Consider the following 13,668-nt stretch of genomic DNA (forward strand, 5'->3'; position numbering starts at 1 on the left):
ATTATTATTATTATTATTATTATTATTATTGTTATTATTATTATTATTATTATTATTATTATTATCTATACTCCCCTACATGCATATATTTATGACTTTATATCTATCCAATCCATGCGTGCCATTCCTTAATTTAATTTATTCAATTTACTTAATTTCTTACATACCTTGTATAGCCAATGCTTTCTAAACAGGTGAATGCACTTGTTGGATGTAACTAAGCTCACGTTGAGCCGACGCACCTTAGTTATTGTGAACAATCCCCCGCCCCAACGCCGCATAAATCCTTAACGTGTCAAAATTCATATGACCTCTGCAACTTACCGCGACCTCCCTGACTGCTTGTATCTCACTTTTTCCCATTGTAGTCCTTATCACTTTATTTCTCTTCCCTTACCTCCGCCTTCAAAATCTTACGCATTTACATCCTTCCTTTCTTCTGCACCTTCTCCCCTCTCTCTCTCTCCCTCTCTCTCTATCTATCTACTCTCTCTATCTATCTATTTATCTCTCTCTCAACCCTCCTTCTATTACTATCCATGTCTGGTTGCAATTTTAAGCTCGAACACAACCCTCTTCACTGACTATTTAATAATTAAATCTTAAAACTTAGAATTGACCCCCTTTATCTATTTCTTGTAATATCTCTTTTCCAATCATAATACCCATATCCCTTAAAGTCCGACGAACATACTGGGTCGTTTATACGATTCGGAAATCGAAACAGGTTATCTAAGCAGATAAAACAGTTATTAAAAAATATTTGCTCTACAGTAATATTTAGAACTTTCCTCAGGTTTTTACTAGTTACAAGTTCCGCTTTATATACATATCGGCCATAATATAAGGAACGGAAAAAAATTACAATTATACATGTATATTTCAAAAATTAGAGCATAGATTTTTTCTGAAATACTTAGAATAAACAAATAGAACCAATGTGTATAAACTAGTACCCCCCCAAAAAAAAAATAAAATTAGGATTCAATATTGAGAAATATTTTAGTTTGAAATTATATATGTGGATTTATCCTGGCCAAAAGTTAAGGAAGGAAATACAAACTTAATGTTTTTTTTTTAATGCAAATGTTTTAAAAAATAAATTCTTTCAATATTTAGTGAAAAACCCTTTATTCTTTATTACCTCACTGCATCTTCGACCACAAGACTGGATTAGTTTCTTGTAAAATTCAGGAGTTATCTTTTCCCACTCTTCCTTTAATAAATTCCACAAATGATTTGGATTTTGTGCTCTTTCTCCAATTATTTTTCAAACATTTTCTATCGGATTCAGATCCGGAGTATGCGCTGGCCACTCCTGTATTCTTATTTCTTCTTCCTCGAGGTAACTTATCACTTTTTTAGCTTTATGGCAAGGGACGTTATCTTGCATAAAATGCTTGGCTGATTAGGTGAAAGGCGTAAGCTCTCAATGACATGTTGTTGAATGAGCTGTTTATAAGTCTCCGCATTAACCCTACCATAGATTCGAACTAGAGGGCCAACTCTTACCGAGGATGTCATATCCACACCATTACACTTCCCCCTCCGAATTTAAGTGTCTTTTTAACATATTTGGAGGATAATCGTTGACCTGCTTTACGCCGTACATTCTTCCTTCCATCGGATCCAAACAAATTGAACTTGGATTCATCGCTGAAGTGGACCTTAGCGCATTGTTCATCAGTCCAGACGACATGCTCATGGGCAAACTTCAAACGGCTATTGTTGTTCTTCTTGGAGATCAAGGGTTTAGATACTGGCACCCTGTCATGCAATCCGGCAGCTGCTAACCGTCGAGAACAGTTTTTCTAGATATATTTTTCATGTCTGTTCATTAAAATCACGAGAAATTGATGTTGCGGATTTGAATCGGTCACTAAGAGCCTGCCTTACCATAATCCTATCTTCTCTTTGAGACGTTTTAGGGGGTCGGCTGGATTTAGGAGGTGCTTCTAATGTATTTTTATTCTTATATCGAGCTATCACACGATGAAAAACACTTTTTGATCTTCGAACGATATTAGAAATTGTTGAAATTGATTTCTTTTCTTTGTAATTAATGTTTTTCTTGGATGGACAGAGTTTTGCGAGTCGGTGACGCCATTTTTCTTTGTTGTGCTTATCAGCAGTTCCAATATTAAAAACTAGCTATTTTTATGTAGAGTTAAGTCTCTTAAAAATAAATTTTCTATTTCGTTCCTTAACTTTTGGCCAGGATAAATCCACAGATATAATTTTAAACTAAAATATTTCTCAATATTGAATCGTATTTTTTTTGTACTAGTTTATACACATTGGTTCTATTTGTTTATTCTGAGTATTTCAGAAAAATCCATGCACTAATTTTTTTAAATATACATGAATAATTGTATTTTTCTCCGTTCCTTATATTATGGCCGATACTATATATATATATATATATATATATATATATATATATATATATATATATATATCGTGAATAAATGACAGAAAACAACTATATTCCAAAATTCATGATGTTGACCATATGATTTATTCCTTTAATTCATTTGACATTTACAATTTTTCTCACTATTGTTTTGTAGGGAAAATCAATCACTCAGTTATTATATAAATTACTGAATCTATTATGCCCCTTAGCTCATCCGAAGAAATAGCAAAAATCAATCCGACAAAGTGAATAAATGTGATTTGATACGATTTAAATCCAAAAATTGAACGAGAATATGAAAACACCTTTAATATGTTTCCATTATGTCATTTTCAAATTCAAATTAAGTGCTGAACAGATACACTGATTGATACAAGAATTGATTGATTGTGCGCTACGAAATAGTTACTCTCAAGAATTGTAAATTCCAACTTAATTAAAAGAATAAATAATAAGATAGTCAACATCATAAAGTTTTGCATACAGTTTTTGTTTTTTGTCATTTATTCACTACATTGTTCTGTAATTAAATTTAGCTTCTTAAGTAAGGATTGCTATATATTATGAGACAAAATATTTCTACCGAAATATATATATATATAGAGAGAGAGAGAGAGAGGGGGGGAGAACGTGTGTGGGGGGGTGTATTATAATTCCCTTTCTCCTACACAATTTGTGATATAATTTATATTGTGTAATTTGATCTGTAACATTCAACAAAGTTAATCCTAAAAGCTTTCCCATTAACTAAACAGTAAAAAATATAATAACATTTATCGACATTCAATCTTCAGTTTAAATCCGTTTACACTTGTGACATGAAAAAAATACATCTTCGCTAGTTTGCTAAAGAAGTTGTGTACCTGCAAATGAATACAAAACACGAGACGAGGTTTTGAAATTTGGCTCGCTTACCCATGTGTACACTTACCTTTAAAAGATGTAATTTAACGAACAAAAGACAACAACACACTGACATTTCACACGTGCCATTTATTTATAGAAAAAAAAAACATCCAGAAATTTACAACCGGTTGAAGCGGGTTTCACGAAGAACATATGAAGTAAATAAAATATGCATGGAATGTTTTGGTATTGAACGCCACGTTTCATTACATTTAGAAATGTTTTTTTTTTTTTTTTTTTGATAATGAAAAACACAAATATCTTTGTTTGTGAACAGAAACTGAACAGCAAAATACAAATACATATTGACGGAATTAGAATATATAAAGGCCACTGGATTTAGATAGTGTGAAAGCCGAAGAAAATAGTTCCGCGCAAGTTTTCTGCATATTTCATTAAGTAAATATTGTCCCTATCATGGTTGTCACAATTTTGTTCATATTTTCTTACAATGTTTATCTAATGCATTTTAATGCAATATAAAGGAACACGTTGTAACACATTTAATTCTTTAAAAAAATGTATATGAAGGAAAATATTCGAGGAAGTTTGTTATTGGCGATAGATTAAGCCAGCACAAGTACCGATGATAATTTTCGTAAAGGAATCATCTTAATCTTAATTATAGGAGCGGCACTGTAAATGCACATCTCCTTCTAGTACAAATTCATGCAATCACTTACGTTGGACATGGTAATAATTACACACATACATCAAACCTAATTTCTAATTTTAAAGACTTCAGAGGAAACGCCGCCTGTTATTTTAGTTAATATTGTAGCATGAAAAACCAAGAACATTGCAAAATAAGTGTACAAAAAGCGTCTATAAATATGAAGAGAAGTAGTAAAACACTCACACTACTTAGTTTTATATTATAATATGATGATTACTTTGGATTTAAAAGTGCTTTTGACTGTTCACAGATATTTCATGAACATCATGTATTGATGTGACTATGCGTCTATGCAAATGCATGTAGCCATTAAATCCTGCCGTTAATTTACAACGAATGGCGGATTTCGGAAAGCCTTGTGCTGTAAATACTCACTATCGTTTTCTCATAATTAAAAAAAATAAATAAATATGAAACATTGTTTTTCTTTTATAATTAAATATGAATAAACCAAGACATATAACTTAAACAGATTATTCACAAATGAATGTAACAAATATTTGCACTTAATTGCAACTTCATAAAATTACGAATGCATTCGGATTCGTTTGTTTTCTGTCTCTGTAATGTTGTGTAGCTTTCTATTGTTTGAGGTTACCTGCATCGTTGTTACGAACGAAAATATGAAGGTTTTAAGATATGAAAATATTTTCTGCATACTCTGGTATGATTGTTGTTTTGTTTTTTTTTTGTTTTTGTTTTTTTACTTATCCCTGTGAATTTATGAGCAGACTAGTACATTCCGGATGAAACGCATACTTATTACAGTAATTTATAGCGTATTTTTGTCACGTGCGTAAAAGGCATTCCTTTAAATAAAAGAGATCGAGAGAACGCAAGAGAGAACTAATATAAAAATATCATGTAATGCATGCAACAGATACGCAGCCGTCACAATATACGATAATAACTGACGCATGCGCATCTATCAAAATCATGTTTACTCTTGAAAACACGAATAGAATTTTGGACATACATGAATAATATGAGATGAAGCATTAGGAAGAAAATCCATCAACAGACTTATATGTAATCTATGCATATGTGCATAAAGATAAGACGATAAAGGAGTACCATCAATAATATACAAGCAATAGGATGCCATGACCGAGTGAATTTTCTTAAATTAAAAAAAAAAATTATAGTATATATATATATATATATCTATATATATACATATATATATATATATATATATATATATATATATATTTAAATATATACGTTTTATTTTTTTATTACCGTTTTATCTGCTTAGTTACATATGTTTCGGTTACCGAACCATATCTACGATCAAGCAGCCTCGTCAAACCTTACAGAAATGATTGTTATTATTATTTGGAAGAACGATTTTAGAGTAACTACGAAAAGAAAAAAAAGGGGGGGGTAATAAGCGGGAGGGGGCGGAGATCGAAAGTAGTTATTTTTTTTAGTTTAAAGTACATTAGATTGTAGTGTGAGTGGGGTGGTAAACAAATTCAGCTATGCGTGGGTGGAGATAGTGACATATGGAGGCGGAGGGAAGGAGATAAAAGGCAGGCTAAGGAGAGGAGGGAGAGGAATTTCAATTTTGGGTTTTAAGATTTGGCTCTTTTTAGTTGTTTAGCTAGACACTGGAGTATATGAAATTGATGAGAGATATAGAGAGAGATAGAGGGAGAGAGGGAGAGAGACAGGATGTGTGTACGTGTCATATGCGTTTGAAAAGTCAGGGGTTCCTTTTCGAATGTTCCTAGCAGCCACTATAAGTCTATTCGTTCATTTGACAATGAACGGTTTTTAATCAGTTGAGAGTGAATACATATGCCAACACACGCTCGTATACGCATACACACACACACATATATATATAGTTATATATATATCCACATGCATACACCCAACCACATATGCACATAGCTATATATACATAATGTACATGCAAAAATGCATGCATATATATATGGACACATATACACATATACATATAGACACACACATACACACACACACATATATATATATATATATACATATATATATACACATATACATACATATATGTAGAGATGCAGATCTCCGGTAAGATATTGATCCACATATACATACGCACACATGTACTTACTTACACGCACATATATAAACATACATATCCATAAATATAAACATACATATACATACATATGCATATATACACAGACATGTGTATAATTATGCTAAGTAAATAAAGTAAAGTTAGGATTAATACATCGGTGTAGTTAATAATTGGAGGTTAGGTAGACGCATGATAAAATATGTTAAGTACATTTTGCTGGTTTAATATTCAAGGGTCTGTATGGATGTGCCTTGCTCATTAGGTAGAGGTTAATTTATATTGGCTTGTAAAAATGTTTCGTTATCTTAATAAAAATAAAGATAAAGAAAAAATAGAAATAGAATGAATTAAAAAGTAAAAAGTATAGAAATAATAGGAGATAGGGGAAGAAGAATGATGGTTGTAAAGTAGATGCGCTGAAGGTGTAAATGTGTTTAAGGATCAATTTTTATTTCGTTAACAAGCGAGTATTATTAATAATAACTATTGCAATGTTTTAAAATTATAGGCATATTGATTAGCACTGATTTTTCTACAACTTCTGCTAATATTACATGTAATTATTTACTGTAAATTTATTTGAGGAAGATTGCACCGTTTCTAATAATAATTGTATTACCAATAAATTAAGTTTTGTATATAAATAATTATATGGTTAAATGTTTGCTACGTTACCAAAACACTACCTTTTATTCGAATCAATGTTGTTAAGTTTTTTTTTTTAATTAAATGTTCACCCCAAACAAGGCACATTGCCACTTTGGAGTAGGGGTTCTATCGGGGAGAAATGTTGCAGGAATATTATGCAGGGAGAGGAGTGGCAAGGTGTCTGTTCACATAACACTTGACCTTCTGCATGTCAGTACAGTTGGGAAAGCAGAATCCCGGAAGCGAGTTCCTAACTATAGCAGTTCGGGGAAGAAACTATTGGAGTGTAATTTCTTACACCTAGGGATCTCTACTGTGAAAGGGTGGGATTTAGCTGCTTGTCGGTTTTGTCGGAGTTTTTCACGTCAAGAGGGTACCCATGATTGTAGATTATCAAAGCATTCGGCATTAAAGTACTTGTTGAACAGGCACAGGGATGCAAAATATTTTCGATGCGATGGAGGCTAAAGCCTGGATGGCAGTTCAGGACCTACCAGGTTGGCGATTCTCTTTTCAACCTTGCCAAGAACTGAGAGACAAGTAGCAGATTCACCAGCGCAAAGGTAGCAACAGTACTCTATACATGGGCAAATGGTGACCTTATAGAGGTTCAGGATAGGTTCAGGCGTAAGTTGTATTCAAGCACGGTAGAGAGAGCCCACCTTCTTCGCAACAGCCTTTTTCTTTTTAATTACATTTTCACCCCAAACAAGGCACATTGCCACTTTGATGTAGGGGGCTACTATTAAGGGCACAGGCTACAGTGGTACAAAGTGGGGAGTTGGACAGCAAGACGTCGATTTACGTTACACTTGAACTTCTGCATATCAGTACAGTTGGGGCAGCAGGAACCTGGCAGGGAGTTCCAAAGTCTTGCTGTTCTGGGAGAGAAACTACTGGGGTAGAAGGCTCTCTTACATTTAGGGATCTCTCCACCGAAGGAGTGGGATTTAGCTGCTTGTCGGGTTTGTCGGGGGTATTTACGTAGAGGGGGTACAAGTGCTTGCAGCTCGTCGGAACATACACCGTTAAAGTACTTGTAGAACAGGCAGAAGGATGCTTCATTGCGGTGATTGAACAGAGCCTGAAGCTTGGCTGATAGTCCAGGACCTATTAGGTTGGCGACTCTCTTTTGAACCTTGTCTAGGAGTCAGAGACTAGTAGCAGGTGCACCGGCCAAAAATATGAGAACAATACTCCATACATGGGCGGATGGTGGTCATATAGAGGTACAGATTACTTTCAGAGAGCAGTAGCTTTCTAGCACGATAGAGAGAACCCACCTTCTTCGCAGCGGTCCTGCCAATGTTCTCAATGTAATTGTTCCAACTCATGTTTCGTGAGAGCTTTAGGCCTAGGAGATTAAAGTGTGTGCTTTCAGATAAAGAATCTTTGGCCATTGCTAGTGGCGGTAGAGAAGGTTTCTTGTTGTTATTGAAGGAAACAAGTTTAGTCTTGGCAGCATTGAATGTGCCCATTCATTTCTGTCCCCATTCCACAACAGATTGGAGGTTATCCTTTAGTCTTCCTGCCATTTCCTTAGATGCGTGTTCATTTGTGTTCCCCTCGTGCCTGTTACAGAGAGTTGTGTCATCAGCAAATGTACCCATCTCAGAGACAATTTTATCAGGTCATTTACGAATATCAAGAACATTAAAGGTACTCTCGCATTTATATTAGATTGTTTAGATGTACGACCATCGAGGACAACCTGGATTTTTCTCTTAATTAAGAAGGATTTAATTACATTATGTATTCTTCTAGTGATACCATATGATCTAATTTTCCTTAGAAGACCATCCTGCCGTACCCTTTCAAAAGCCTTAGATATATCGAGGGCAACCCGCTCTAACCTCCCCAGTGAACGGTATATACGTTCAGAGATTACAGTTAGGATATCTGTTGTTGAATAGACTTGCCTAAATCCATATTGATTGTAGGTCAGGTGTTTAACAGCTGCAATCTGATGAACAAGAGCTCGATTATATAAGGACTCAAATATATTGGCGAAAAGCGGGAGAAGACTAATGGGGCGATAATTTAATTGGCCAGTTCTTTCGCCAGAATTCCTGAAAAATCGTACCACAGAAGCGGTTTCCCAGCAGTTTTCCGTAGGTTTTTATGTCTGAATAAATCTAGCCCTTTATGCACGTCACAGCATTCTTCCTTTTTATTTCATCTACATGCAGTAATTTCGAAAAAGCAAGTATTGTGGAACAATTTCAACCATCCGTATGCGGTAGAAAATCTGATAATAACTTTAATCGAGATTACAAATAATGAACCAAGAAATGAAGTGATATCTCGTTCCAATTTGCATATGCAATGAAGATAAAACATAATAAACTTTAAAAAGATTATAAATATAATAAATGGGTTACAATGCACAAGTACATATTAGATGAATGAAATTATGAAGCTAACAGAAACAAAGAGTTACGGCAACTCTCTGTTAATTCCTATGTAATTTGCGTGTTAATAGAATCTTATTCCGTCTATAAAGCTAATATTAGTGGTTTGATAAGGCAACATGTAAGACAATCAAGCAAAAAACATAAAAACAAAAAAAAAATTCATCCCAGAGCAGGAAAACTGAATTTGGCCTGCCAGGATACTTTACATAAACAAATCTAAGAAAAGTCGGGCATATTTTATTGGTTTGAAAATATAGGTTCACTTTTACCAATTGCCATGAATTATTTAATATAGAATAGTATTTTAAAAGCCTTCATATTTTTATGAAGCTTCCTTTTATACAACCAAAGATATGAGTATTACAATATTTTATTTGTTTTCCAATACAAACTCCCATTAGCGTATTAAGCGACGCTATTTGTGTAAACAAATCGATCGGAGATATTTCCACGATGTCAAGACATCGTTAATTCATTACCCACAAAGCATTAGCGGATAGCGCGATGGTGAGAAGCATTAACTGTCTATTGGGCGATCAGGTTTCGATCCCGGCTTGAGGTAGTTGCCTGTTTAGTCGCACTCATGAGTTGTGGAACAGCGAAACAGTACTGTATGCGGATGACTATATATATATATATATATATATATATATATATATATATATATATATATATATATATATATATATATATATATACCGCATTGTTTGCAATTTTATAAGTTCATTATCTCAAGGAATGCACATCACATTTTACCAAATGAATGCTCGTTGGAAAAAGTTAATGATGGCATGCAGTTGGTAGCGCACTATGTGAAACTCGCCCTATTGTTGCAATTAAGGGGATCGTCCATCATCCACAGCCTATCTTATAAACCTCGTTTAATCTGTTAGAATAAGAAACTAAACATTAATATTTAGAAACTAAGGTTTCTGAACAGCATTTAGCTTTATTTAGTAAATAGTAAGGGTAAAATTTCCCTTAATGTCGCACATAAACAGGAACGTTTATTTTCTCATTTTGTCAATTTTTGTTTTTAAATGTTTCAATTACTGACATTTGTTTTTTTGTTTTTTTTATGTTTTGCATAGGAATTAGAAAATATCTGATATTTTATCCAAACACATTGGCTGTGATGGAGGAGAGACAAAACGTCTTAATATTATTTCAAATGATCTTAAATAACAGCAAAGTAAGACTAGATTCCAAAGTTTCTATTATGTTATGTTAGATGCCTTTCTATTAATAAAGGAGGGTGGCCTTGTACATTCGTCCGTTCGTCCGTTCCTCTGTCCGTACTTTTCTCATTAACTACGCCTTGGTTTTTTGTTTTAATATTTCACAAACATTAAACATGATATTTGATAAAAAAAAAAAAGTAACAGAACAGATTTAACGGGATGACTTTTTGGCTAAATGGCTAAAATTGAGAGTTTGTGCATATAAAGAAATTTAAGCCTTGGATTTTTATAAAACTTTGTAAAAATTTGACACAAACTGACTTCTTTTAATTTTGTTCGTCTGTACTTTATGATAATTGTTGGCTGTACCGCAGAGGCTCATTTTTGGCGTATACAAACTCTCCATTTTTTGGACTATTTTACCATATTTACGCAAAAATGTCTGTGTATGTAAAGTGAATAGTTTTGCATGGTGCTGAACTCAAATTTAAATATGTAATGGCCTCGGGACTTTTGTAGCTAAATAGTGTGTGTGTGGGGGGGGGGCTAAATGATGGACTTATTAATTTTTTTTTTGCATGGTGCCGGACTCAATTTTACATATGTGAAGGTTAAAAACTGCACCGTTTGTTCATTTTCACCAGGATTTGACGTCCCCTAGGAATATTTCCGGCTAAATGTGGGGAGCAATGCTGACCTTGGTAATTTTTTTATGCCCAGTTCATTGTGCACTCACGGGGACAATGCATGCCTCACTTGTTATATCTATCTCTGATATAAATCGATGATAAATACGTTTCACATGCTATATCTCCTCTCTTTGAAAAAAGGCTACGCCGAGTATTAAATGACCATTATACACCGTAAATCTTACTTTATGTATGAAAACCAAATAGGACAGATATCCTTTCCGATCAGATTTCAGATCATTTGAAACAATATAAATAAGTTTTAGTCTTCAACTCCTTCAAGGCCAGGTAGTTGGGGTAAATATATAGAGAGTTATTACTTACCACACACCACTAATGTGTATATACCAATATTTAATAAAAGAATGTACATGTATATATATATATATATATACATACATATATATGTATATATATATTTATATATATGTAATTATTATATAGCTTTTGTATTTTTATTTTCTCTCTTTATTGATTAATATATATATATATATATGTGTGTGTATGTGTGTGTGTGTATGTGTGTGGGTTTGTGTGTGTGTGTGTGTGTGTGTGTGTGTGTGTCTGTGTTTGTATACAGGGTGACCCACCAAAAAAACAAAACAGAGGACATTCAATTGTTTTTTCTGAGCGTTTTACAGTCAACGGAGAAAAAAGGCAAAAAAAAACCCTAGTGTTTTAATTTGATGTTTTTAATTTAATACAGCATTTATGACCAAACTTTCATTTCAATCGAACAAACACCTAAGAAACGGGGCCTAATTAGAGTTGGGGTCCGTTTATATATATATATATATATATATATATATATATATATATATATATATATATATATATATATATATGTATGTATATATATATATATATATATATATATATATATATATATATATATATATATATATATATATATATGAATACATAGATCAATACGAATGTTTTTCTGGTTTAATTTATGCATGTATATATATATATATATATATATATATATATATATATGAGCCTGAAATGCAGATATAAATATAGGTGGATGTATAAATCTGAGTGAAGTTATGTACGTGTTCATGTGTATTTATATTTAATTTAACTGTGTAATATATCTCGCCGATAATTCGTCTGTTTACCCACTCTCCACATGAACGGTCAATCATGCATGTGCGTGTGGGTTTATATATATATATATATATATATATATATATATATATATATATATATATATATATATATATATATATATATATAAACGACATAAGACAAAGGTACAAATCTGATGAAAAATACTGATAGATATTACTAGAGGTAATACTTTCAGGATTATCCTAGCCGAAAAGAAAAAGCTTAATATTTAAGAATAAGCAATATATGAGTTTAGTTGTTAAAATTAAATTCTGAAAATCAAAATAAAAAGGTATATATAGAAGGCTTATATTAATTTCCTTAATCCATGGATTTTCAATAGTGGCTCATATTATCAGAGGAAATGGCATGCGGTTAGCAAAATGTTCAGCTGTCAAAAGGCACGTATTTTGCTTTTAAGCACAGATATTAAAAATAGTTTTTTTTTGTGCTGTGAAGGTAAATGCGTGCTATTTCCTCTGATGATTTGATCCATTATTGAAAATCCATGGATTAAGGAAAGTAATATGACTCCTTTTATATATTCCTATATTAAACAATGAATTCTTAACTCGTATATATGTGTCTATATTTTAATTTTCAGAATTAAATTCTAATAACTAATGGTATATATATATATATGTATATATACATATATATGTATATATATATGTATATATACATATATGTATGTGTATATATATGTATAAATATATATGTATGCATATACATATAGAGTTACATTCATATGCATATACATATACTTATATGCGAGTCTGTGTGTATATGAATATATATATATATATACATATAAACATATATATGTATTAATATATATATATATATATATAGATATATAGATATATGACATATTCAGTTATATATCATAACACATATACTTCTTCAGTGCTTACAAAGTAATTGCATTCATTTAAATAATTAGCTATCGCATATATATAAACCCACATATTACACACGCATCAAATGATGAAATAGATACAGAGATATAAAAAAATGATTACTAATAACAATTGATGAGATTGTGTTTACACTCCCAGCAGTCTTTGATAAATAATGGTCTCGTGTAACATTCTTTATTAGAATATATATATATATATATATATATATATATATATATATATTTATATATATATATATATATATATATATAATAGTGTTCTATCTTTTCTTATGCGTTCTCTATGTTATACAATTATAAATTTGATATTTTTACAAGTTCATTATTCGTGGCATGAGCTACATTATGAAATATATATATATTCATCTATCTATCTTGTAATCTATTTTTCTGTATATATATATACATATATATATATATATATACTTCATCGGGTATATATATGTATATATATACATCAATATTTATATATATATATATATATATATGCATTTATTTATTTATATATATGCCTGCATATATATATACATATATTTATATAATTATTTTAATTAATATTTAAGGAAAACAGTAATTGATATACGAATTGATGAATAAAGTCATAAAGAACTATCAGTGCACCGTTCCAG

This window comes from Euprymna scolopes, chromosome 14 (assembly GCF_053919585.1).
Source record: "Euprymna scolopes isolate OS-2025 chromosome 14, ASM5391958v1, whole genome shotgun sequence".
Taxonomy (NCBI): domain Eukaryota; kingdom Metazoa; phylum Mollusca; class Cephalopoda; order Sepiida; family Sepiolidae; genus Euprymna; species Euprymna scolopes.